Source organism: Lemur catta, chromosome 1, assembly GCF_020740605.2.
Source record: "Lemur catta isolate mLemCat1 chromosome 1, mLemCat1.pri, whole genome shotgun sequence".
In the NCBI taxonomy this organism is placed as follows: Eukaryota; Metazoa; Chordata; class Mammalia; order Primates; family Lemuridae; genus Lemur; species Lemur catta.
In genome coordinates, this window is record NC_059128.1 from 74,301,428 (window position 1) to 74,327,690 (window position 26,263).

Genomic DNA, 26,263 nt, shown 5'->3' on the forward strand with positions numbered 1-26,263 from the left:
TATCTTTCTGCTTTAACATCAACATTTATTTATTTGAGTAATATTTACTAAGCAAATATTTATTCATATCTACCATGTTCCAGGCACTGTTGTAGGCACCAGAGATGATGTAACTGCCCTCTAGAGCTTACATTCTAATAGAAGAGCAAATGATAAACAAATAATAAATAATAGTACAACAAAACAAACAATCATCTCCTAAGAGGTCTTATGTGCAGGAGTGTGGGTACCAACAACATTTAAGCACCAACTCTGACATAGAATGTGCACGGGACCTTTATTTGCTCATTTATTCCTCAGGGAAACCCTATGAGGAGGTATTGCTAGGTTCACTTGACAAACAGAAAAACTGAAGTTCAGACCACATAGCCCCAAAAGGGTAGAGCCCAAATTTGAACCTGTATCTGACTCCAAAATCCACTTCACCACCTCTCCCCCTGGAGCAGGGAGTCAAAAGACAAGACATAAGGGAAAGGCAGGACTTCAATCCTTTAAACCTCACGCAAGGGTCTTCTCTGAGTCTCAATTGCTCAACCTGTACCCATTTTCTACACATTCAGAAGTGCTCCCAGCCAGGGAGGAGGCATTGCAAGATGATGGTACTAGATCTCAGCTTCAGGAACCCAAACCTTCGGGGGTTCTCCTCCATATTATGCTCCCTTTTTTCCTCCAAAAACACCTGTCTGCACCCACTCAAGACCAAATTCTACTTTAATCCCTTTTCAGATCTTAAGGGCATCCATGGAATTCCCAGCCAGCAGGTGAAGATCAGGAGCTCCCATATAGGACCTAAGGGGCCCTCCTGGATACTAGATTTAAAAAAAAAAAAAAAAAAAAAAAAAACCTCACCCTTCAAATACTACTATTGTCCAAAACATACAAGGATGTCATGGTGAATCACAGCGACACCCTCCATCGAGTGAGTTATTATTTACCCTAGAAGCTTGGATTCTTGGGGCTCTAGCTTAGCTGAGCAGCAAAATCCTTTACACCCCACAGGTGAGACAGCGAGTATCATACAGAGATCATTGGATCTGAAACCGAAACACCTGTCAAATCCTAGCTTGGCACATACCAGTTTATATGGCAGAGACTTACTTTCTCTGAGCCTCAAATTCCTCTCTGTAAAATACATAGCTGTGCAACTTACCTCACAAGGATCACTGTGAAAAGAAAGAAGACCTAAATGAAACCCTAGGCTGAAAGAGCTCAGTACCTGATAGTGTTTTAAAGGTTAGATATGACTTTCATTTTTAAATTTTTCTCATAAAATTTGAGAGCAAAATATTTAGCTTTTCTACTAATTTAAACCTTGCTTATATCTCTTATTTCTGAGGAGGAAAAATAAAACACCTGCAAGATTATTACTACATCTGTGGTCTCTGAGATGAGGTCCCTTAAGTGCACATAAAGTGGTGACGCATCTACTGTGAATAATGGCCACCCAGAGACGCCAGAGAATAACAGAGGGAATTTTCCTCTTTAATGTCCAACTTTTCATGTAATAATTTGTAATCTGTTGTTTAAACTCTCAATCCTCATGGTGACATCATAGGCTCAACTTTCCAACCACTTCATAAATGATCACACTCAACTTGAAAGGGTTAAGAAAGAAAGGGACAAAGCAAAGTCTCCTTGCTTTAATAATCTCCATTCCTATGGACCGTGTAGCCTAGACCTTCTATCCCATTTAAAAGGGATAATATTTACCCCCCAAAAATAAAGAGTGACTTCTAGGAGGATGAGGTGCAGGGCATACATATTAGTGTGAGAGGAGGAAAGTGTTAAAACACACAGCAGCAAAGAGGAAATGAAATAACCTTCCTACCTCTTATCCCTGAGTGCTTTCAAGAGGCTGTCTGGGGCCAGCAGCCCCAGGAAAAGCCAAGGCTGCTTCTTGCCTTCCCCTTTGGGCTGTTTTTTACTGCTATTCATTAAGGAGATCTTTTCCATCAGCCTTATCATCTCTCTCTTGGCTCTTGGCGAGGTTGAGTCAGACCTGGAACATTTACTTTCACAAAGACTAACCAACCTTTTGTCTAGACACATGTGTCTTCTACCAAAGCTCTGCCCCCCAGGGTCAAGGAAGAGGCTGGTAAACACATGGGCCCTTATGTGTGACTGAACATTGTGGGCAGAAGACTGAGAGCAGGGGAGATGGAGAAAAAGGGGAACTAGGAACGAATCAATAGCATATAAAAGTAGGCAACCAAAAGCACTTTGCACTCTCTTTGTTTGAAAAGCATATGAACACCAGTGTGGAGCATTGCTGAAAGGGTTTCAAATCCACACTGAGACTTGGTTTCAAAGGCCCCAGGGCCTTTGCTCATCCTGTTGCTGCTGCCTGAACCACTATTTTTTTTTTTTACTGCATCTCTACTTCCTCTTCCCTCTTGCCAACATTTACTCATTCTTCAAGTCTTATGCTAAAAGCCACTTCATCAGGAAAGTTTTCCCCAGCCCCCATGGCTATGGTAGGTTGCCCTGTTTCACACTCTCATCACACCCCCGCTTTGCCAGTGGAGCTCTCATCAGCACTGTAATTAAATGATGATGTGTGTGTGGCTATTTGGACAGTGTCTACCTATATTCATTAGTCGTTGGGCATTTTGTAAATTATCTTCTAATTGACTTAATTGTAATTTTTTAAGCAGCAATATTACACAACAAATATAATGTGTATAATTATTATTAAACTAATAATGTTATCTCCCTGGCTAGATTTTAAACTGTTTGACGTCAGAGACTGTTTGGGCCTATACGTCATTGGATGCCCTGTGGCCGATACTGTGCCGAACACACAGTTGGAGGTCAAATATGTGTTGAATAAATGAATGAGTAAACGCATGAAATAGTCCATAAGGGCCTCTGGTTAAAAGGGGGAGGACATAAGGGGGAAGCATTGAGAGACTAGATCACACCAGTTCAAGCTGGACAAGCAATGTACCAAAGTCTCAGCTGCCCAAGAGCCCCCGGTGTGGAACTTACTGCCTACCTCAGTGGCATCTCTGAGCACAGAGCCACTCTGAAGTCTTATTTCATTGCTGCCTTTATGAACAAAGTAAAAAACAGACTTAGAAGCCAGCTCCCTAGATGTTTTGTGTATTTCTCTTTGAAAACAAAAAGTAGTCTTCTGTCATTTCCAAGAAATTTGAAATTCATTCAAATTTGAAAAAGAACTCATTGTTGAAGAAAAATATTTTTAAGCAGTGAATCAGACCATAGTTTTGGGAGTCTGGTTTATCCTCCACATAGTGTATGCCATGTTGCTTAGCCATCATTCCATGAAGTTCCATCGCTAAACAAATGAGATTGTGCATGTCTCTGTGTAGGTTTGGTCCCTCGGAGATATTGTTGGCTCTACGAAGGTAGAGATAGTGTCATGCACACCTTTCATAAGTCTCGGCCCCACTATGGTGTCCTGGGCACAGAATAAGCACTGAGCAATGGATAGATGCACCAAGTCCAGAGGTCCTTGAAAGGTCCCCCATGAGCTTAAAGTACCCCCCATTAGCCCAACTCACAAGCCATGATTCCATTCTTGGGGGAAAGTTTCACAAAATGGCTCTCGGGGGCTCACTCTCAGGATGCTCCCCTTCTTGCCTCCTGGTTTCTCCCACCTTCATCCCAGGATAGACATCAGCTCAATCTGTCTCCTTTCTGCGCTTTCCTGTTCACCCCTCCTCAAACCCTCCCGCTCCCTTCTCCATCTTCAAATGAGTCACACAAAGAGCACTTCCTCCTCCATGTAGTGTTCTTTGCCTGTCTTTTTAGATGACTGTATTTTCCTGGTCACAGAACATCCCCAACATCCAAGGTCTTCTTGGATAAGCATCTACATAAAGAAAGCAAGTCATCTCATGTGTACATTTCTGTTAATAGATTGTCAAGGTCAGCACCCTGGGGAACTTTTACAAGCTCAGTGGAAGTATTTAATAGCATCCTACATTATAAGATACTTTTTAAAGTCCGTTAGCTTAATCAACATTCTTAGTCCATACATCAATGTCAAAGCAATGGGATAGCCAAGAACCTTGAGCACTGGTGGCCTTAATCAATATGGTCCTGGTGTCATGGTGATATCCTTAAATTTTTAATATGTCTTGGCTTGATTGCAACTTATTTTTTTAATAGCCCCATTTATTTTAAGACCAGTGTCTGTGGTTTTCACTGTTAATGATGCTTCCATATAAAAGAAAAACAATCTGAGATGCTTTAAGTCAGTGCCTAAAGCCATTGGGAGTTACAGTCCAAAGGTCAAGAGGAATGGAAAGGATTTTAGAGAAAAATCCATAAAGTTGGGCAAATATGAGCCAGATCCTGTGTGTAAACTCCTCTCAGAGCACCACTCAGCACCGTGGCCAATGATTTACTAGCTTATACCTTCATGTTGTGAAAGAGTGAGAACAGAGAGGAAAAGAAAGCCCACCACCTTGTTAACAGTCTACGGTAGGAGGGGCTCTCAGCATGGGAGAGGGGGCAGGTTCTTTCACTCAACACAACTCATCTTTTTGATGCCAGCAATGAGTTCAGCACTGTGCAAATCCACCAAATACTGTGCTCACCCACAGGGTCTCTCCTCACGTATGAGCTCACTGACTATTCAGAGGGAATCGCAAAGTTCTTGTAACCTCGCCTCCTGCCTCTAGAGCACATTGTGTGTGTTATCATTTCTCCCACCTTGCAAATAAGGAAGGTCAAAAAGAAAACAGGTGTCCCCTTAGATAGGTAACCTTCTATGTCCATTCTACAGTCATTAGCGCATCATCAGGAATAGGTGCTGTCCGTCATTCTTGTCCTGTGTGCAGCAGCCACACACCATCCAGCTAAACCTGACCACGAGGTTAGTGTCTCCTGCGGCTCAGTCTCCCTGTGGATTTCAAGAATGAGTGAATGAACCAACGAAAGGGCTAAAAAGCCTGGTGCATGAGAGAGCTCAGTCACAGTGAGTTTGCCTTTCCTGCCCTCAGTACCTCCAGGAAGAGCTTCCACCGCCCCCCCTCAGTTGAACATGCAACCTCAGTGCTGTCTCAACACTTCCCCACCCCATCGGAGCTGCTACAGAGCCATGGGCTACCAGGCTGTGTTCTGCACACCCACACACGTAGCGGGCTGACAGGCATGTGGGTGGTGGGGAAGAGCAAGGAAATATCTCTTCTACACTGTCACCAGACACTGACTCAGCCATGTCATACATATTAACACAGTTCATCTTCAGAAGGATCAAAAGCAAGTTTTATATGCATTTTTCACATGAAGTAATTGAGATTTAAAGAAATCAGACTTTTCTAAGTTCATCTAAGTAGAATGTAAGTGAAAATTTTAGCATGAAATTTTCTAATTTCAAAGTCTTTGTTTTTGCCCTGAAATTTCCTGAGAAAGTAAGACTAGGACTCAGAAGACTTCTAGCCTATGTTCCAAATTCAAGAGTCCTGGAAAAGAACCAAATTGGAAGAGTATGTTGGTTATTGATCCAAAACTTCTACCCAGTGTTCTGACTGGCCACCAACATGTCACTACAAACTTCAGGGTTCAAGAAACTAATTTAAATTCCAAAAGAAAAAAATCGCTCTAAATATATGCTAGTTACACAAAGACAAAATAAAAACTAAACCTCTTTTCTGTGCATATTTTAAGTAAAGGGTTTTTTTTTTCTTTTAGTATTGAGTGTGTATACATGTCTGTATATAAGAGAGGAGGAGAATGGGTGCAAGGGGGCTGGGAAGGAAAGAGAAAGAGAGAGAGAGAGATAAGAGAGACTTTAAAATGTCAACATTCTCCGTAGTGTTGGGAACCCAAACACAACAGTCTTAGGTCAATGCCTGAGAGCTAGAAGGGCAAACGGACTAGACAATAACCATAAACATGGCCCCTTTTTAAATTGATGTTGTTCGTGTCACTGGGAGAACACAAAACATAAAATCAAACAAAAACTATGGCTTGGCAACACTTCCAAATTTTAAGAGAATTAAATAAACAAAAGTTTGGATTAGAGAAAGCAATGGTCATTTTCAGAGTTTCAGGATCAACAGGATACATTTTAAAGTATTTCGGCAGGGCTCGGGAGGGCTGGAGGCGTGCTAATTAAGTAGGAAAAGATTGTTTTCCTTGCCCCAGTGAATTCTATAGGGACAGAAACTTAAAAAAAAACAAAATCTTCCTTCCTCTTTATTGGTGAAAAAGAAGCAAATTATCAGAGCTGGGTAGCTAGGGCATGGAGGTAGGAGTTTCGTGTGTGTTTCAATTTCCCAAGTCTCCACTTGGAAGATGCCACTTGTTAGCCTCCCATGTGGCTAGGGCAGGTCCCTGCCGGGCAGGCTGACCCTCTCGGATCACATCAGAGAGCATCTCACCAGGGCCTGGGACTCAGGGCCACAGAGGGGCCGTTGAGAAGCCGTCCAAAGGCAACTTATGTTCCCTCATGGACTTGGCAAGCTCTGAAGGTCACATCTCAGCTTGACCTAAAGACGACAGCTTCCTCCATGAACTTTAATTCCCCTTTCCATGACTCCCTCCCACCACAGGCTGCAAACAGCCCAGTTCAGTCTCCCACATCAAAGAATTCCTTTTATTGAAAGCAGCAAGGCTATTCTTTTTGGTACCTCTACCATATATGGCTCAGGAGAAGAAAGGCGGGAAGGAAAGTGCCTCGAATATTTGCTGTGTTCACTTTCAAAGGGTGCCCTGTTTGCAGAGGGGTTATCTTGTATCCACACACTCTGTTTTCCCTGGGTCTGAAACGGGAGTTTGATGAGGTGAGCCTGGATCCCTTTCACTACCACAGTGACACTTCTCTGAGGGGACCTGTGACTAAATTAGATGTTTACAAACCATGTGCTCCCAGGATGCATCTGAAAGAAGGGAGGCACCTGGAAGAGTCCCAACCATTTTGGGGGGAATGAGGGACAAAAGGGTTGCATATTTTCTCTTCTAGTTACTGATGTGCAACAGCAGAGGAAACCACAATGGTTTTTGTGCATTGAGATGCCAAGCTATGCAAACACTGGAAATAAGACATCAAACCAAAAACCATGAGCCTCCTCTCTCTGTGGAAGCTCCTGGATCTCCCATTCGCTTTTCCTTTTAACATATATGGCATGAGCACATAGAAAGTATTCAGTGAACACTTGTTGAATTTAAAGGAATTGAAATCAAAGCAAAGGCACACGTTTTCAAGAGAAAAATAAACATCTCATTCCTCATTCCAAAACCACAGGGACACTTCACTACAAAAAGTACCTCAGAAGCACGTACATAAATCCTCCAGTATTATGGCATGGGTCTCCGGTTTAGCTAGATTCTTAATGGGTGTGCCTCTTTCCTGTCAGGATTTCCTAAATATAAATGAAAGCACAAAAATTCCCAACCACCTCTGATTCTTCCCTTGGGTGGAGAAAGGCCAAAAAATAATTTTGAGTTCCCACTTTAAAAGGCATGTACTAAAATTTTGATTATGAAAGCAAAGAAGACAAACACAAACCTTTGAACCCTTTCCTATTTTTAGCATCTTCTGCACAAATACTAGATGTGATATTCAAAACAAAAATCTAGGTCTGTAAAAGAGAAATAAACCTCTAATTCAGATTTCTTGTCTTGAGTAAACCTACGTTCTGCCAAAATATTTCCAAAACACCTAGGAGCCTAGACTCCTGGCCCACGCTTCTACCTTTCCCTTGCAGGTTTAGCAACGAGGATTTACATCATGTGCTCAGTATGAGGAGTTTGCCTGTCAGTAGAAAGCTCTTCTAATTTACAAATAGTAAGATAGTTCCTGTTCAAGCAAAGTGACAACTGAAATGCCAACATATTTTAAATAATGTTACTATTGATGCAATTGTCAAAATACTTCTGATTCAAGACAAGTAGAATGCAGAAAATGATCCTTTAAATGACCTTGTATGCAACTTCCATAAAAGGTGAATAATTTTAAAAGGCCCTAAATCAGGGATCAGCAAACTACAGACCATAGGCCAAATCCAGTCTGCCACATGTTTTTGTAAATAAAGTTTCACTAGAACATAGCCACAACCATTCATTTATGTATTGTCTATGGATGCTTTCTCTCTACAACAGGCAGAGTTGAATAGTTGCAACAGAGCTCATACTGTCCACACAAAACATAAAACATTTACTATCGGGCCCTTTAGTTTGTCACCTCTTTTCCTAAATTGTTTTATGCAACTTTTTTTCAAACAAATGGTCTCTGGTTATTTATCTTTACCTGATATATCTCATACCAGAGAAGTATCTCAAATTACAACGTTTTACAGAAATAGAACATTTGATCTTCATACTCAAGGAATAAGTGCTTATTACTAATTCCAAAATAAACATATGGAACACAGTTTTAAAAGACAGCTATATTTCCCAAAATTTTTGCTCAGAAAAGATGGTGAACTTTCTCCTGCCTGCATATGCTATGCTGGGTGAGCCTACAGAGCAGAAAACTTACATGGACAGTCTGGCATTGCCAAGGATGAACTAGGTTGCTGTGAACAGGTGTGATCAGGTAGGTGACAAACCCCTTGAAGCAGCAAGGTGAAGCCAGACCCCTGCCTTCACTGATTCCCTCTGGCAGAACAGGTGCAGCTATACCCCTCAGACCCCATCCAGCCATATCTCATGGGTGCTTTCACTGGGATCAGGATCAACTGCCAGAACAGATCCCAAACCACAGAGACTAAGCATAAATATGGAAGCCCCTCAGTGTCTGAGGCCCAGGCTCCTTCCATCTTGTGGCTCTGCCATCCTTAGTTTGTTGTCCTCTTTCATATGACACAAGATGGCTCCCACCACATCTGCACTCAGTTCAGTGGGACAAGAGGGTGGGGCCAGGGAAGAGGCAGCACCAGCCAGAACTTAGTCACATGGGCATGGGTATCTGCAAGAGATGCTGACAAATACAGTCCTTTGTTGTGAGCAGTCGTGGGCTCAGAAAAATTCAAACATTCTGGTGCTTGAACGAGTGGGACACCTAGCATTCTCTGCTACAATGAGGAAATGTTGCCTCAGGATGAATCAATCTGACAAATCATCTCTTGAAAACAGATGCAAACTTGAAGAAGAAATAATAAATTCTCTAAAGGGAGAAAGAAGGCACCATCATATTTGGAGAAAATATCTGAAAAAGAAGAGAATAAGCCTGGTAATAGACTTCCCCAAACTTCTCCTGGACTAACACTACCCCATAGAGAGGTTTTTGTTCAAAATTCATATAGTCCCCAGGCTGGTTTCAGATCAAAGGGCATGACCTTACTACTATTAATAAAATTCAGGCTGTGTCTGGTGTGGGCTTCCGGCCATCGTGTGATGTCCTGCTGTGAATGAGTCTGTAAGACAAGTGCTAGTACAAAGCAGAACCACCAGGAAGCTCACTCCCACGGCCATTCGCACAGGGAAGAAGCATAGCTACTGCCTCAGTCAGAGCTCTTTGAGAGCCCTACCCAACCTGCAAAGCAAAAACAACAGGAAAGGTGTGGGCAGACACATACTCCCCACACCCAGGACCCAGCAACCTGCCCCAGATGCACAAAGGAAAGGAAAAATGAATCCAGACACCTGTGGCAAAGAAGGAGGTACAGGCTGACCCCATGTTCCATTCATTTCAGGCGTTCTGCAAGCCACTGCCTGTCATTGTGAAGCTTTACTTGTCAAACCGTACACAGCCCATGCTTCAGCTGGACCAACGAGTAAAAAGAAAAACACAGGATCTAAAATTGAAGTCCGTCTTTGCCAAAGGGAGTTGCTCTGTCATTTGTGGCAAAAGGCACTGGGTACTGTGGGTGGAATCCAAGTCAGAGAGAGAAAGAAATGTGTTATCTAGCTTTTTTTTACATTTTACCACTGATAGGGGGGCTCTTTTTGTATTTCCTGCAAGGAGATCCCTCAGGTGGGGAAAGAGGAGGGTTCAGATAAGGTCTCTTCTTCCCAGGTGGCATATGCACCTTGCTGTGATGTGTTGGCTCCCAGAGTGGATGGGTGGAGAGAGGGGTATGGCGAGTCTCCATGGCCCCCGCGGTACTCTGCAGCTGCTAAGCCCGCAGAGATGGTTGAGTGAGAGAAGCCAGAACCAAGGCCAGCCCTTGATGAAATCTTTAAGTTTTCTTTTAATGCTGTCCCAAGTTTGCTTTCAGCGTCCTTTGCCCTCTTTTTTACCTCCTTCTCCAAGGAATCCAGACTGCTTATCCGCCACTTCGCCCACGCAGCCCGTATCAGTGCTGAGTCTAGACGTCCCTCAACATCCCCTGCTAGGAAAATGCACGCGCTGTGCCTTTCGTGTTGCCGCAGAGAAATGGTCAGTGTTAGAAAGGAGCTGATAAAACACTTCCTCAAATGACTGTTGAGTCAAAGAGGAAATCAAATTTGCAGTTTCAGAGTTTTTAGAAAAAATAAATATATCGACAAAACTGCATATCTAAATGCATAGTGTGCAGCCAAAGTTTATTTAGAGAAAAATTGTGGCTTTATACATGCCATAAATATTAAACAAGAAAAAATTAAAATAAATAAGCTGAGCAGAAAATAGAGGAAAAACATTAATAAACATCTTTCATAAAGAAAAGTGATATAACTAAAAAAATTAATGTTATAAGGGAATAGTGCATATAATTCTATGCTAATACTGCCAAAATTTTCTAATATATTAAATATCAATGTATTAGAAAATTTTCTAGAATATTTAAATGAACAAAATGACTCATTGAGATAGAAACTTTAATATGCTAAATGAAATTAGGAAAAAGAAAAAGAAAAATAACAAAAAAATTTACTAGGCTTAGATGGTATATAATTCCTAAGCTTTTTGAATTGTTTCAGAGAATTTGATAAGATGGCAAGTTTTTAAATTAATTTTAAAAAGTTGATGGAAGCCTTTCATCCAAAATTTGACAAGTCACACACCACACACATACACGCCCATGACACTATACACACTATTACACACCATTACTATCATGTATGATATATAGAGATCATAAATACAATGTCTGTAAATGTGATCCAGCTAAGTATTAAAAGAATAATTCAAAATGGCCAAGTGAGTTTTATTCTAAGGATATAAAGACCATTCAGTATTAGGAATTGTATCAGTATAGTTTATTAATATATCAAAGAAAAACACATGACCATCTCAAATGCCTAAAGCATATTGGAGAAAACTTTCATTCCTCTATTTTAAAAATTATAGTAATGTTTGAAAAAGACATTCCTTATACTGATAGTGATTATATCTACTAAAAACCAACCACCAGCTTCATACTTAAAGCTAAATAATGGAGGCCTTTCCATTGTCCAGGAATTGGACAATGATGTCTGCCACCACAATTATTATTACACATCATTACAGAGCTTCAGTAAAAGTATATAACTAGCCAAGAAAAATAATTGTAAAATGAGATATTAATATTGGAAAGAAGGAGATAAAGGCAACATTCTCAGCAAAATATGTGATTATCCATTTGGAAAATTCATGAGAATCAATGAAAAGACAATTAGAATTAATAAAATGTCCTGAAGGTGTCCAGCTAAAAGATAGAGCCAACACAATAGCTTCCCAACATACTTGCAATAATAAATTTGAAAATAAAACAGAAAAATCCATAAAGAATAATAATAAAAAACTAGCTAAGAATAAACTCATCAAGAAAATGTAAAACATCTACATTTATCTTTTTTAAAAAGAAACTCTATAAATTACTAAAGGAAATAAAAGGAGAATTAAACACATGCATAACCACACAATAGTTACAGATGGAAAAACTTAATTACCAAAAGCATGCCAATTGTTTATAAGCTGATCTATAAATATTATATAATTCCATGCAAACCCCACCAAGTTTTTGTTGTTGTTGGTCTTGTTTTAAATTGTTCTTTGCTGCTGCTGCTGTTATTGAGCTTAAAAAATATGAAGTTCATCTTGAAAAACATACAAGGTAACCACAGAAATCATGAAAAAATAAGTGTAATGAAAGAGGACTTACACATGTTATAACCTATAATCGGAATATCAAAACAATGTCATGTTCATGCAGGGTAGCAGGGTACAAGTTACATAAAATTGTTTAAGATATTGTGTTTATTCTCAAGGAGATCCCACTTTTTAAGGGAAATAGACATAAAAATGAAAAAGCTTGATAAAATGCAATTCTATCTATAATAAAAATATGAATACAAAGTGCTCTAGGGTCTCAGGAAGGGGCTCTCCACTCTGCCTCTGGGACGTATAAGCTGGTCTGTGGAGCTACAGTGGGGCTCCCTGGTGGAGGTGGGTGCCAGGGCTTGCCAGGGCGCAGGGAGGGCCTGAGAACGTCTGGCTTTGAAGAGAGAGCAGTGGGACTGTTGAGCGTGGCACCCTTGGGGACCCCTGCAGGACAGAGGGCAGGCATGGGACTCTGCAGCCAGATTGGGAAAGGATTTCAATATCTTCAGGAAGCAGGGGTCCAGGATCTAAAAGATTTCTCTCTGAGTAAATTTAGGTGCCCAGGATCCATGCACAAAAGTTGTGATTTGCTTCACATTGATTTAGGGTCACAATCACTGCTATAGACTATGGGGAGCTGCCGAAGCAAAGAGGTTAATTACTCTGGCAGTTGCATGGAGGTGTATTGGGAGAAAAGACACTTGAAACGATGGAAGAAATTGAAACAATGGAAGCCCTAGAGAGAGCATAAGCTGGCACCACACACACCTGAGGCATGGGTCTCCTAACTCCCAACTCAGTGTCCTTCACCCTGCCAGATGGAATTTCTTGTAGTACATCATACCCAGCAAGCAGCAACTATCGGAGTCTGTCGGGACAGACTGTGACCACCTCTCACTGCAAAATATTCCTCAGGAATATTTGAGTCAGCTGAACCCTTTTTGTAAGGAAGACAAATAATGAAAAATACAAGGAAGGTTAGCACGAAGGCACCTGGAAATCCTACTCAGCAGAATCTACATGCTTACATAGTGGGAGGAACAAAACAGGGGAGGGGGAGAGAGAGAGAGAGAAAATTCTGTGTAGCTTTGAGATTCTTTATGTGATTAGAAAAGAAGTTCTTCAGAAATCCAACAGACCCACTTATCCTGTATTTCCAACCTATACCCACAAATGATAAAGGAGTTGTGACCACCAAAATAGGTCCTATTCAGTATTTGATTCCATACTAGGTATGAAGACCCTAAGGATGATTTCACAATATTGAGAAGACAGTATCTTTTCACTTGCTCTTAAATTTCTATCAGATGAGTCAGGAATATTCCCCTAGAAATAAATTATTTCATTGCTGATAAACCTGACATCATTTCCCTGATCTAAACACAATATTATGGCATAAATTCTAGGAAAACAACAGTTAATATCATTGTTTTGGAAGGGCAGGAAAAAAAAGAAGGGAGGCTGGAGGGAGAGAAAGCGGGAGGAATGCAAGAAAGAGGGAGGGGAAAGGGGGCTGCCTCTTGTGACATTTACTACTTAATATAATAGTTAAGAACTAAGCATTTCCCAAAGTGATGTTTATGACAACAAATAAACAAGGCCAGAGAAGATATAAGGACAGTGCTCTCTAGGTGATCCTAGATCTAGACACAGATTTGATCCTCCAGACTCAGACTCATCTCAGAGTGGGGATTAATAACGCTACCATGAGGGTATGTGGTAGTGCTAAGCTGGGTCTGGAAAAAAAAATGAAATATCACACACACCTTGAATCCTTGTGTCTAGGAATCTAGACCTATAATAACACAATAGCAACGTGTCCGTAAGACCTTTAAAGCTCAAAAGCATAGTGCAAGGTGTTCTGAATTTGTGGAGGTCAAAGAAGTGTAGGATAGTCTCAAGCCCACCTAAGGCTCTGTTACCCAACTCTACCCCAATGGGAGTCCCCAGTCCCCCTCACTCCCTTCCCTCGGTGCTCCCCGAGGTCTGACATGATCCCTTATTCTCTGCACATGACCAGACATGCATGGGATGCAACCAAGATGATTTTTAGTGCACTTTATACAACTGGAGAAAACTGACTGAATAGTGACCTTCCACTTTTAAAAACCACTTCATAAGGCAGAACACTCGTCATACCTGTGTGCATTTTTCACTCTCCCCCATAAGCAGATCACTTTGACTCACCGTGTCACTGCATGCTCTTCAGTGCAGCTTCTTAATGACACAGCATTATGTTGATGAGCAGAAACACCTGGGTTCCAATTCTGCCTCTACCTTTACTAGTGTGTACTCTCGAATAAGTTAAACTTTTTATACCTCAGTTTCTCACTTATAAAATGAGAGTACTTACTGCATATGATTTTTTTTTACAAGGATTAAATGAGATCAGGCATACAAAGCACTTCAGTGTCTGGCATCTGGTGAGTGTTAACAAAACACTTTTTTGAAAAGTGTTTTCAAATTCTAACAGATAAAAAATCACTGAGAGTTTGATAAAATGCAGATTCCCAGGTCTCAAATCCAAATATTCTGATTCATTTGATACAAGAAGAGGCCCAGGAATCTTCTTTTATAAAAACAATGTCAAAGGGTCCAGGTGATGTGTAGGTTACACTCAGAAAAAGCAGCCTGTGAATGTTGCTTCCTACACGTTCTCCGATGGCCCAAAGTGACAACAGGTGGGCAGGTCAGCTCTCAGAAGCCCTGCAAGAACTCTTGATCCTAAAGTATCTCTATGGAGGAAGTCCGATTCCAACCTTAAGAGTATCTGAAGAGGAAAGAGCCCAGAAACTTCTGAGATCTTTTCTCCAAGGCCATCATTGACAGCCAGGCAAAGGGTGCCACTTTCATCCTCTTATCTCTCTTGATTCAGTGAAGTTATTTTGTTTTGTTGCTACCAGTTGCCAGGAGCCCAGCTGAATCCCAGTCTGCCCATTATGTTGACATTTCAGGTCTCAGTGGAGAGCACATTTACTGCTTTCCCAGCGGACAGTGTGCCAAGAGCAGAGCCCCGTTTCCAGCGCTGGACACGCATTCCAAGGGCAGCCTCAGACTCCGCGAAGACAGATCTGCCGCTGAGGCTCTGCGGGGGGTGGCAGCGCACGTGCGTTTCATCACTTAGACTTCCTTTCTCTCATGCTCTCTCCCAAGAACTAGAGAGCCACACAGGGAGGGTTATGCTTGCAATGACCCCGATTGCAAAGCCCTTACCAAAAGGGGGCAAGAAAGAGATCTGATAAAAAGAACTCAGGAACAAAAATTCATAACAGTGATACAGAAGAAGTAGGTTCCAACAAGCAAAAACCCAGGGAAAAGCGGCATTGCCTGGAATGGGAGAGCTTTGTAAACAGCTCCCTCGTGCACTGAAAAGTCCCTAAGCTGTGTTCCCTTTACAGTCTTCTGCAGATTGGAAAAATGCTGCCTCCCTGGGGCTCCCCGAGGGATTCGGATTCCTGCTGCTCTCTGCTCTTTGCTGTGGTAGAAATGGCCCCAAACTCAGCTTCCTGGCAGAATGGTACCGGTCTCCCCCAATTTCCTCAGCAGTTAAACAACCAAGAGATCCTGTCCCTGGATCACCTCCAAGGGTGACTCACTGTGGACACTCACAGTGTCCTCACTGTGCTTTGGTTAATCCATCTGTAAGCCAAAGGGAATCGTGAACTATCTCACCAAAGCATATTAGAACACACACACATAGGCATACACACACACAGGTAAAACTGAGGATTTTTCAGAACTTTGTTCTGTAATTTGTCCATATTTTTATATTTATATAGACTTGATAATGTTTTTCTTAATAAGAAAAAATATTTTGATTCATAAATTTAAAAATCACTTAAAAATGAGGTAGCATTAAAAGTAAAAATTTAAATAAAAACAAATTGTTTATGATTCTATAATACTTTAAAGCCTTGAATTAAAGATTAGATTTTCTTTTAAAAAATGAGGTAACATAGCACAATGATTGAGAACATGGCTTACTTTAGAAGTATGGGTTCAATTACACCTGTTTCTGCTACTCCTAGATGAGCGTTTGTGGGCAAGTTATTTAATCTTTTTAAACCACTGATACGGTTTGGATGTTTGGCCCCTCCAAACTTCATGTTGAAATTTGATCCCCAGTGTTGGAGGTGGGTCCTGGTGGGAGGTGTTTGGGTCATGGTGGCGGCAGATCCTTCATGAAGGCTGGATGTCCTGCCTGCAATAATGAGTAAGTTCTCGCTTTATCGGTTCACACGAGAGCTGGTTGTTTAAAGGAGCCTGGCACCACCTCCTCCCTCTCTTGCTCCTTCTCTCACCATGTGACACACCTGCTCCCCTTCGCCTTACACCTTGATTGGAAGCCCCTGAGGCCCTCACCAGAAGCAGATGCTGGCGCGATGCTTCTTGTACAGCCTGCAGAACCGTGAACCAAATAAACCTCTTTTCTTTATCAATTACCCAGCCTCAGGTATTTCTTTTATAGCAATGCAAAACTGACTAACACAGCCACCATTTCTTCCTCTGTAAAATGAAGATAATATTAGTACCTCTCTAATATGGTTGTTGTGAGGAGTAAATTACATAATCTATATGAATTACTTACATAAGTGCTCAATAAACCACACACTGGTTTTATTAGCGCTAGCATGCCCTCTTTATGTATAAAGATACATCTGTCATGTAAACACTCACAAACTTGCAGTGTCAAAAGTAGGATGATTTACCTGGTGGTGTACCCACTCCCTGCACACATTTTGTTGAGTCCCCTCACTTTGACAGCTCCCATTTGTAAGAGGGTTAAAGAGGCCGGGTAGGAGATCTATTTAGAAAGTTGCATCTCGTGAGCCAGTACAAGAACTGGACCCATGACCATGGCCTCATAGCACCTCATGCCATCAAGCAGCAGCCAAACAGTTTGTGAGCGGTAGTTATCTAGGATCTGTGGCTGTGCCAATGGGCTTTATGACTCAGCAGGCCTGGAAATCTTCTGGACATAGGAAGGATCTCAGATACTTTCAGTGATTAGCAACTTTATCAATGAGATCTCTCTCTCCCTCTCTCTCTCTCTCTCTCTCTCTCTCTCTCTCTCTCTCTCTCTCTCTCTCTCTCTCCCCCACTATGCTTTACTGGCCTTTGCATCACTCCAGCATCTTTGACGCCCTCCTCTCAAGAAGAACAAGGGGTCCCAGGAGATCTTCCTTTGCTCACAACAGGTCAGGTCTCCCGCCGTGTGGCATCTCCCACTTATCTTCCACCGAACCACGTCCATGGGGTTCTTGCATGTCCATGTGGCTCCTCTGAGGTTTCCACTGAGCACTGTGGCATCCTCCTTGGAGGACCACCTCCTCCCTCTGAGCACTGGTGGGACCAATATATTGACATTCTCAAGTTTCCAAAGCAGTGTCTTCTGGTGTCCTCTGTCCACAAAAAGCCACACCATGTTGGCACAGAAGAGGAATCCATACCTCTTTGGGGATGCTCCCTGCCCAGCTGAACACTGACATGCAGCTGTTGTGCAAGGATGTCTTACAGAGAGTTAAATGAAGGGCTCCCTTTTCACCCTCTGTTCCCTTGTCCTGGGATGAAGACAGTACTTCATGAAAGGAGGGCCAGAAAAAAGGCCCAGTGATATACAATATTAGTTACTCAAAATCTCCTCCTCCCTTCCTAAAGCCAACAGACTAAAATCTCTCTCACCAGATCAAGTACATCTAACTGATCTCCTCTTCCATTAGAAGGAGTGGTCTCCCAGGAGGCTCAGCAACATTCGTGCAAACACATTTTTGCAGGTTCTGCCCCGCCAGGAGCCTGACCTCTCTCCAAGAATACAGCTTAAGATTGAGCTGGGACCTCCCCATGCACATACATGCAAATAAACTTTTCCAGCTCCCCTGTTTCTCATCTGATTTCTAAAACTCTGAATCTGGACTCCATAAGTGAAAAATAAATAAAGAGATCCCTAATAGTTATTATCCCCAAAGCCCATCATTTTAAAGGTGTAAGTTAGTAAATGTGGGGTTGGGGAATTGAAAATACGCTTCCTTGATGAAGTGTTGAATATAAAGTCACCTTGATATAAAACCACATTGCCTTTGACCTTCCCCGTCTCACCTTGTTGCGCCTTACTGCGCACCCTGCCCTTGCATCTCTGTCTATTGGAGGGCACTGCCCTGGCCTCCGCCTGTCCTAACCCAGCAGTGGCCTGGCCCTAAACACCTTTCAAAACATACTGGTCTTGGGTTCAACTCCCAGGGGCCCTGAACTCCTGAACTAGCCAGTTAATCTCTCACAGTGAGGGTGGACTGATGAACTAACCCTCTCAGGTTTCACAGTTACCTTTAAATAAGAGGGTTTTAGAAGGAATCGTTTAACCTAAAGGCCCTGGGGATGGGGCCTCAAGCAGGGGGCAGCATGAGGCTAGATCTGGGTGGCTGGCCTCTGCCCATGCCCTCCAGCCTCCATACCTAATGCCCACAACGCCCATCGTATTGCTATTTTGACTTCTTCCTTCTTATCCTAACCAGTCTTTTAAAAGAAGGTGAGCAAAATAACCACCAAAACAAGCATTAGGTTGTTTGGTTTTACTTTGAGCGGTTTTATTTTCCATTGGTACTTCTATTTATCCAATGTTCCTGACCCTTGTCATTTTCCCTAAGCCAGCCACGACCTGAATAACTCTGATCTTTGAATGAACTCTCCAGCAAGCCCAGAGCTGGAGAGCTTTGGCCCCTTTTCTCCCCTGCCTCCAGTACTTTCTCTCTGATGGTCATTATGTAAATAGGAAAATATTTAGCTCTGGTTTCCTGGAACCTTCTGCGTAACCAGATCTGCAGGTGTGTGGGAGATCAAGGTCCTAGGGTGAGTCCACATAAACACACGCTGCAAAGAGAAGACCGAAATCTCCCTCTTCTTAACCCTGGAGCCAGGACTCTCTTCCCTTCACTAGGTGAAGCCCATCACACCTGTCATAAAAGGTTTCCTGAACCTTCCAGAGGCAGGCTTGCACCAGCGCCTGCTGACTCATTAGTGAGTCAAGTACCCGCAGCTGGAAGAGAATGCTCATTTTTGAGGTGATAACTTACAAAGGCCTCCCCACCCCCCCCAAAGGTCCGGGTTTTATAATAATAACATAATCCTCATCAATGCAGTTTTTTTCCATTTTCAACAGCCAAGGACACATGTAACTTCAACAATAGAAATATATAATAGCAATTCTCAGGCAGTCTCCCTCAACAGAGCTTTATGGAATATTTTAGAAAACGTCTTGTTTCTTTCAACTCCCCTTTGTCAAGAATCCACGTGAAAAAAATGGTGTTTGACTTCTGTGAAACACTAACTCAGTTCTATATGGGGCTGGTGGTGGGGATGTCTAAGCTTCTGGGCCACAGTAAGGTTGGGATGACTCATTCTGTTCCTTCTGATCATTTAATTTATCAAATTGTTTACCCAAAGTCCGCAAGGGTCATATTGAACCAAACCTAAAAGTTTCTTAAAGGTACCTGAATTTCTAACAGTATAAGGAAAGAAAACTTGAAGTTGCAGCTCTAGGCAATACCCTCCTTCTGCCCTGCAGTCTTCATCACACTTCTCCAACATATTAGCTCAGATTCAGTTTGTCTGTGAATGGCTGAAAACCAAAACTAGCAGTGCCTTTAAGAATACAAAAGTTGGCTGAGTGCAGTAGCTCACCTGAAATCCCAGCACTTTGCGGGGGCAGAGATAGGAGGATTGCTTGAGATCAGAAGTTTGAGACCAGCCTGGGCAACATAGTGAAACCCTGTCTCTACAAATAAACAAAAAAAGTATACAGAAGTTGATTTACACCTCAGGGTAAGAGGTCCACGACTGGTCTGGTTCTTCACAAAACCAGAGATCCAGTTCCCTTCTATCTAATTGCTCCACTGTGCATGGCCTCAACATCATGACCCAAGATGGCTGGTACATCCTGAGCAGCAGGCTGTAGGAAAAGATAATGAAGAAGTAGAGTCAAAGGGCGTTTCACACTGTCTCTTAAGAAATTTACCAGAACCTTCCATGTGACATTTCTGCTTATATTCCAGTGAACAGATCAATTGTACTATGGCCAAACCAGATATGAAGGGGTCTAGGAAATGGTATCGCCATTCTGGAGACTATAGATCCAGTCACAAGACAGAAGCTCTCTCACCACGGAAAAGGAGGGAATAGATATCAGGGGATCACCAGGAGTCTTATTCACACCACCAGCTATTGTATAGGTTTTCAAATCACAGGAATTTTAGATTAAGAGACGAGGCTGGCTGCAATGCTGGCTGCAATCCTAGCTGCAATGCTGGCAGTAGACCAGAGGAGCAGGTGACAGAAGGTATGCCGAGAAAGAGAGTGGGGCTGAAACGGAAGCAGAGGTGAGGGCAGAGCATGAGTGAAGAGCGTGAGTGAAGGGAAGAAGCCGAGAGTGAATTTAAGAATGACTTAGACACTACCAGATATCAAACCCTAAATCCATAGGAATTAAAATATTCATAACATGCAGAAAAAGCCAAATAAATCAACGGAACAGAATGTATCCCAGAAAAAGTACCAGGTATATGTATGAAGAAGGAAGGATTATTCAATAAATAGTTTGGGCCAGGCACAGTGGCTCACGCCTGTAATCCTAGCCCTCTGGGAGGCTGAGGCGCGTGGATCGCTCAAGGTCAGGAGTTCGAGACCAGCCTGAGTGAGACCCCGTCTCTATCAAAAATAGAAATAAAAATTATCTGGACAACTAAAAAAACATATAGAGAAAAAAAATTAGCCGGGCATGGTGGCGCATGTCTGTAGTCCCAGCTACTGGGGAGGCTGAGGCAGTAGGATTGCTTAAGCCCAGGAGTTTGAGGTTGCTGTGAGCTAGGCTGACACCATGGCACTCACTCTAGCCTGGGCAACAGAGTGAGACTCTGTCTCAAAAAAAAATAAATAATAAATAAATAAATAAATAAATAGTTTGATGACAAAGGATATTTGTGTGGGAAAAAATAGATTTGGATCACTTTCAGTCTTAGCTTGGGTATTCTAGAAACAGGACCTGAAGCAAGGCTTATGTGCTAGCATTTGTTAGAAGGTGCAATTCTAAGAGTAAGGGCAGGAGAAAAGAGAAGTGAGATAAGGAAGGATGGGACACCAATACAAGGCCATGGGTACTGAGCTGGCCACTGCTTCATGAAAAGACACAGCTGGTCACACAGCCAAGCAGAAAGTCTACAGACTCAGGACACAAAGATCCTCTCATATGCCCATTGGAAGAACACATAGAGTGAGACTTTATTTGCTGACTTCCTCTGTCTCTTGTTTCCCATTGGCCACCGTCTGCCCCATGGGGGTTACCTTTCCACACTTCTGGGTTGTGACCCCTGGCCAAACCTGCAACTGCTGGGGAAGCCAGTTACGCTCCTTTCCTAGCCTGGCAGTGAAGAAGGAGGCAGAGACTAGGCTTCAAATGTGAGTCTTGCAGTGGCATGAAGACCACTGGGAGAGCTGAGGTGAGGGAGAGGCTGGGGTCTGAGACACAGCTGAGGCTGAGAGAATACGGGAAGCCCAGGAGCTACACTCAATATACAGCCTCACATTCTACACAGAAACAAATGCCAGATGGATTAGGGATACAAATGTTAAAGCAATAATGGCCAAGGAAAAGCAGGAGAAAACATTTATATATATATATATTATAATATTGTGAAGAAAAAGTCTTTCCTAAGTATAGCCCAGATCTGAAACCATTTGGGAAAAAAGAAAAAAAGGACTGGCAAATTTGACTAAAACTTTTTCCTGGAAAAAGATACACACATACACACAAAAGTAAAATAACAAATGGACAACATAGAAACACATATGCAACACACAAAACAGGTAAAAGATAAATATAATAAGCTCTAAAGAACCTCTACAAATCAATAAGGAAAACTATTTAAGTGGAAGAGTAATTTGCTTTAAAAACCAGGGAGTTAGCTCAAGATAATAATAGTCTAACCATTTAGTTTAAATGGATAAACCAGATTATCCTTTCCCCTGTGGCCAAAACTGTAAAGGAAACTCATATGGAGGAATTGCAGAAAAGCAAACAGAAATATTGTAAATACCATGGTGGATTTGATTACTTTACAGTGTGAGAACAAAAGTTCCAAAGTTCCACTCAATGAACAGAAAAATTATCTGTCATGGTTTCATTTCTGCAGCCTTCATATGACCTAAAATCCCAAAAGGCTCAATCTATCCCAGTATAACTAGGCTTCATTGAGTATTTCTATAGCAAACTCCACCTAGATTGAATTCTGACTCATTTACAGAAATGATCATTTCGCCTGGGCACCTTGACTTCACGTAACTCTATACTGATGATTTATATGGCTTCCCATAAAAGAAAAATGTTTTCCTTCTTTGACTATAGCAAGACAACATCGAGCCACAGCAAAAAATAATAGCTTAAATTTTATTGACACTTTCTCAAAGCATTGTTATGTATTATTTAACATGATTATCATAAGAACATTATGAGGAGAGTAGGGTTTTATTTAATCCATTTGACAGAGGAAGTTCTTGAAATGCAAATTATATAAAGAACACACCTAATGTCAAACAGCCAATCATTGGCAAACTCAGAAATAATTTTAGGTGTCCACTGACTTCCAATCTTATTTACGCATTTGACATCAGATTTCACAGTTTCTACTTAACAATTTGTGAATAACATGATTCTATAATCAGGTAATGTGTTGCTTTCAAAATATATCTCTTTAGGGATTCATAATGGAATTTGGCAGTTTCAGAATAACTAAGTTGTTTGTATCCAACTTTCCCTTAAATAGCAATAGCTAACAGGCCAAATGCAGTCATAGATGTTAGAATTCACACTGAATGCCAAAGAACCCATCCCTTTTCCTTTAATATCATGAAATTGAGCCAGTAAATGTCTTTTAGATATTAATTTCCATAGTCATTTTCCCTTCATTTCAGAAACTGGAGAAGGAAGAGCAGGGAAAGATACTTTCCTCCTCCCAGGGCAGGACCACTCCCATATTCTCCTGAGAAATCCAGCTTCAGATCACGAATATCCATCATTCAGTGCAGACTGAGCAGCAGGAGTGTTGCGGGTCTTCCGCCAAGCCCCAGGCATCAGACACTGCTGAATCTCTTGGTGAGTTTCTAAATTCACCCAGACTAGACATGCTTGTCTTCCAAGTTCGGCCATGAGTGATAAAAGGGAAAATAACTGGAAAATCCAGAAATACAAAAAGAATTTAACACTTTTGAAAGCTATTAGTTTGAGTTTGATTTCTATTGGAGGCAAAAAGCCAAGTACCATTTTACTTCATCTATATCTTATCTATGTGTTACTTAATCTATACCTAACAACTCCTAGATCAAAATAATAATGACCAAGAAATGTTCCACTTAGATTTCCACTCACTAGAATGGGAGTTCAAACAAGGCAGAGATTTTTTGTCTACTTTCTTGATTAATTTATCCCAGGAGCCTGCAACAGTGCCTGCAACATAAAAAATGCTCAACAAATAATTTAATAAATAAGTAAAATCGTTGGCAGTATATTTCTTTGTCATCTTACTTGGGCCCTGAGCAAACAAAATACTGAATTTCTAGTATGCTACCATTTTTAGATCTAGTTATGTTTTGTGAGTTCAGGGCTACTGCCTCAGCAAAATTCTCCTTTCAGAGAGTGAGAAATCCATTGAATTGAACCAAATGTCTCTTAAATTTTCTTAGCCTTTGACTTGTTAAGATTCAAAAACACATCTCATAATTATTCTTTTACATGAAAGTTTAGGGTTTGTCTTTACTGTTTAACTAGGCCCAGCTTAAGAACAAAACACTTACAGGTTACATTTCTTAAATAACCAAAGAAACCAATTCTGGATGAGTTGGGCAAAAAAACCATAAATCTATTGGAAGAACACAAGCTAGCTTAGAAAATTAAAGGGAAAATTGAAGCATAAGACTCAGAAGGAATGGGATTAAGGTAGCCCTGGGATTATAGGGAGCAGAATCAATGGACAGGATTGCAGGGTGCATCTGCTTGGGTACAATCAGCTACAATGACCACTCCATCCCATATTTGAATTCCAGACAGAATGGCTCAGGAAATGTGAGGCACTTTAACAGAGTTCCAGCAATACCATATGCAATGGAGAAAATGTGAATCCCAAAGTGGGCAACTATTGCCAGATATTGGGGAACCAACCCTTGAACGGGCAAAAACAAATGTTCCTTACAACAGTGACCCCACAAGTATAAGACCTACATACAATTAGAAAAGCAAATACCATCCTGAAATTTTCCCTACTCAAAGGAAAGAACATATAACTTCCCTCGTGAAAGTGAACACTGCTGAAAGGTCCAAATAGCAACTGGGAAATCTTTAGGAAGCCAAATAGATAAAAACAGCCCATTGAACAAAATTTATACACAACTTCTTAAAATTGGTGTTTCATCAGGGAAATGTCCTCTGCCCTGTGAAATGCAACAGTTCTGAACTGTAAAAGCAAAGCACCCTATTTAGATAGCTAGAGCCTTTGTTTTAAGGATGGAATTGACAACAGAAGCAGATTCATAAATTTTCCTATTATGGGCTTTTACCGGCACTTAGTGTCTTTGATCTTTTCAAAATACAGGAAATCCCTGCTCTGCACAGCAGCTTGAAACTGTACAAATGACTGCGCACGCTAAAACCACGCAATGTGATCTGAATAATCAATGGGGAAAATTAAAATTATTCCATGGCCTTTAAAAATTTTGTCAAAACATTAAAAACTCTTCTTCTGTTGGTTACATATGTATAATATATGTAAATGAAAAAATAATGAAACTAATATTTATTTCATACACTGTAATTTAAAAATTAGAAACATTGAAAATTAAAATATGTTTTATATTTGTAAAAAAAAAAGAAAGAAAAATATTTTTAAAAACCTTTCAAGAGTAGTTTGGAAAGGGCTTGCCTTCTTTTTCTCATGGTCTAACTATGGCATGAACATCTTTTCTGTCTTAGCAAACTGTCATACCACTTTCTAAATCTGAGTCAGTTTCCAACATTTTGTCCTTTGTGCTTTCAATGTTGTGAAATATCTCCAAGAGTTCCTTTAACATGATTTTTTTTTTTCAGGCTTCACTTTCTCTGGGACATTTTCATCTCTTTTTCATCACAACAATTTTCCTCCTTTACGTCGTAAATCAATCTTCACTAAGTTTCCCTGGCTGCCTTTCCGAAGTGTCTCAACAACAGCAGGGTCAACAATTCCACAGTCAGCTACTTCTTCTATAATTCCATTTATATTTGATTCTAATTTCACTTTCAGCATTATCAATTTTTTTCATGTATTGGAGTGTTTATTTTTTTTCAAAGTATTACAGGGGCACAAATATTTTTGATCATGTGGATCACTTTTATAATGTTTGAGTCATGATTATAAGGGTGCCTGTCACCCACCTAATGTCCATTGTACCCATTAAGTAGGTTATCACCCATCCCCTCCTCCCCCTCTCCCCCTGCTTGATTTCTGTTAAGTTTTACTTCCCTCTATGCACTATCCATTTTTATAAAATGTCATAAGAATTTATTACTAGTGACAAGGAGACAACATGACTGGTCACTGACCATGAAGTGCATCCATCATTTACATAGTGATTTAAATGGACTGAAGGGGTAGCAGCAAAGTTTGTGTTTTGTGCAATCACTTACGGTTAATACACCATGGAAACTAAACTTCAAACCATGCTGTTGGAAACTGGTGTTATTTAAGTAAACCATGGTAACTGAAATCCACACATATCAGAACTGTGCAAAGTGAGGACTGCCTGTCTGTGAAATATTCCACTAGAAGTCTTTTAATGGGCCTGAAACCTCATAAGACTTCTTTATTGCCCCATTTTGTGGGAATTCTTAGATGAGAAACCAAATATCATGTCCTATCAATATTGACTTATAACTACAATATAGAGAATAGCTTATATTTGACCACTGCCTTGGAGCTATCCAATAAATCTTATGTTTGACCCTCTGCCAAGTAAGTTAGAATGTATTTTATCTGCAATGAAGCAAGATAATCTTTCACTTCTATCAGGTTGAAACTGATGAAATACTCCTCATTCTTCAAGATGCAACTCAAATGTCTGTCACCTCCTTCATATGCCCTTCCTAGCCCCACCAGTTAGTCAGACATGTTGAAGCACAAAGATTTCTTCTTGCTCATCTTTTTATAACCCTCATACTGAGTACAATGGCTAGTCCATATGAGACGCACAAGTGTTTCGTGAATAATGAAATATCAATAATTTATCTCAAAATTTTTTTTAGTTTTTTTTCTTTTTCCAGCAAATAAAAGAATGCTT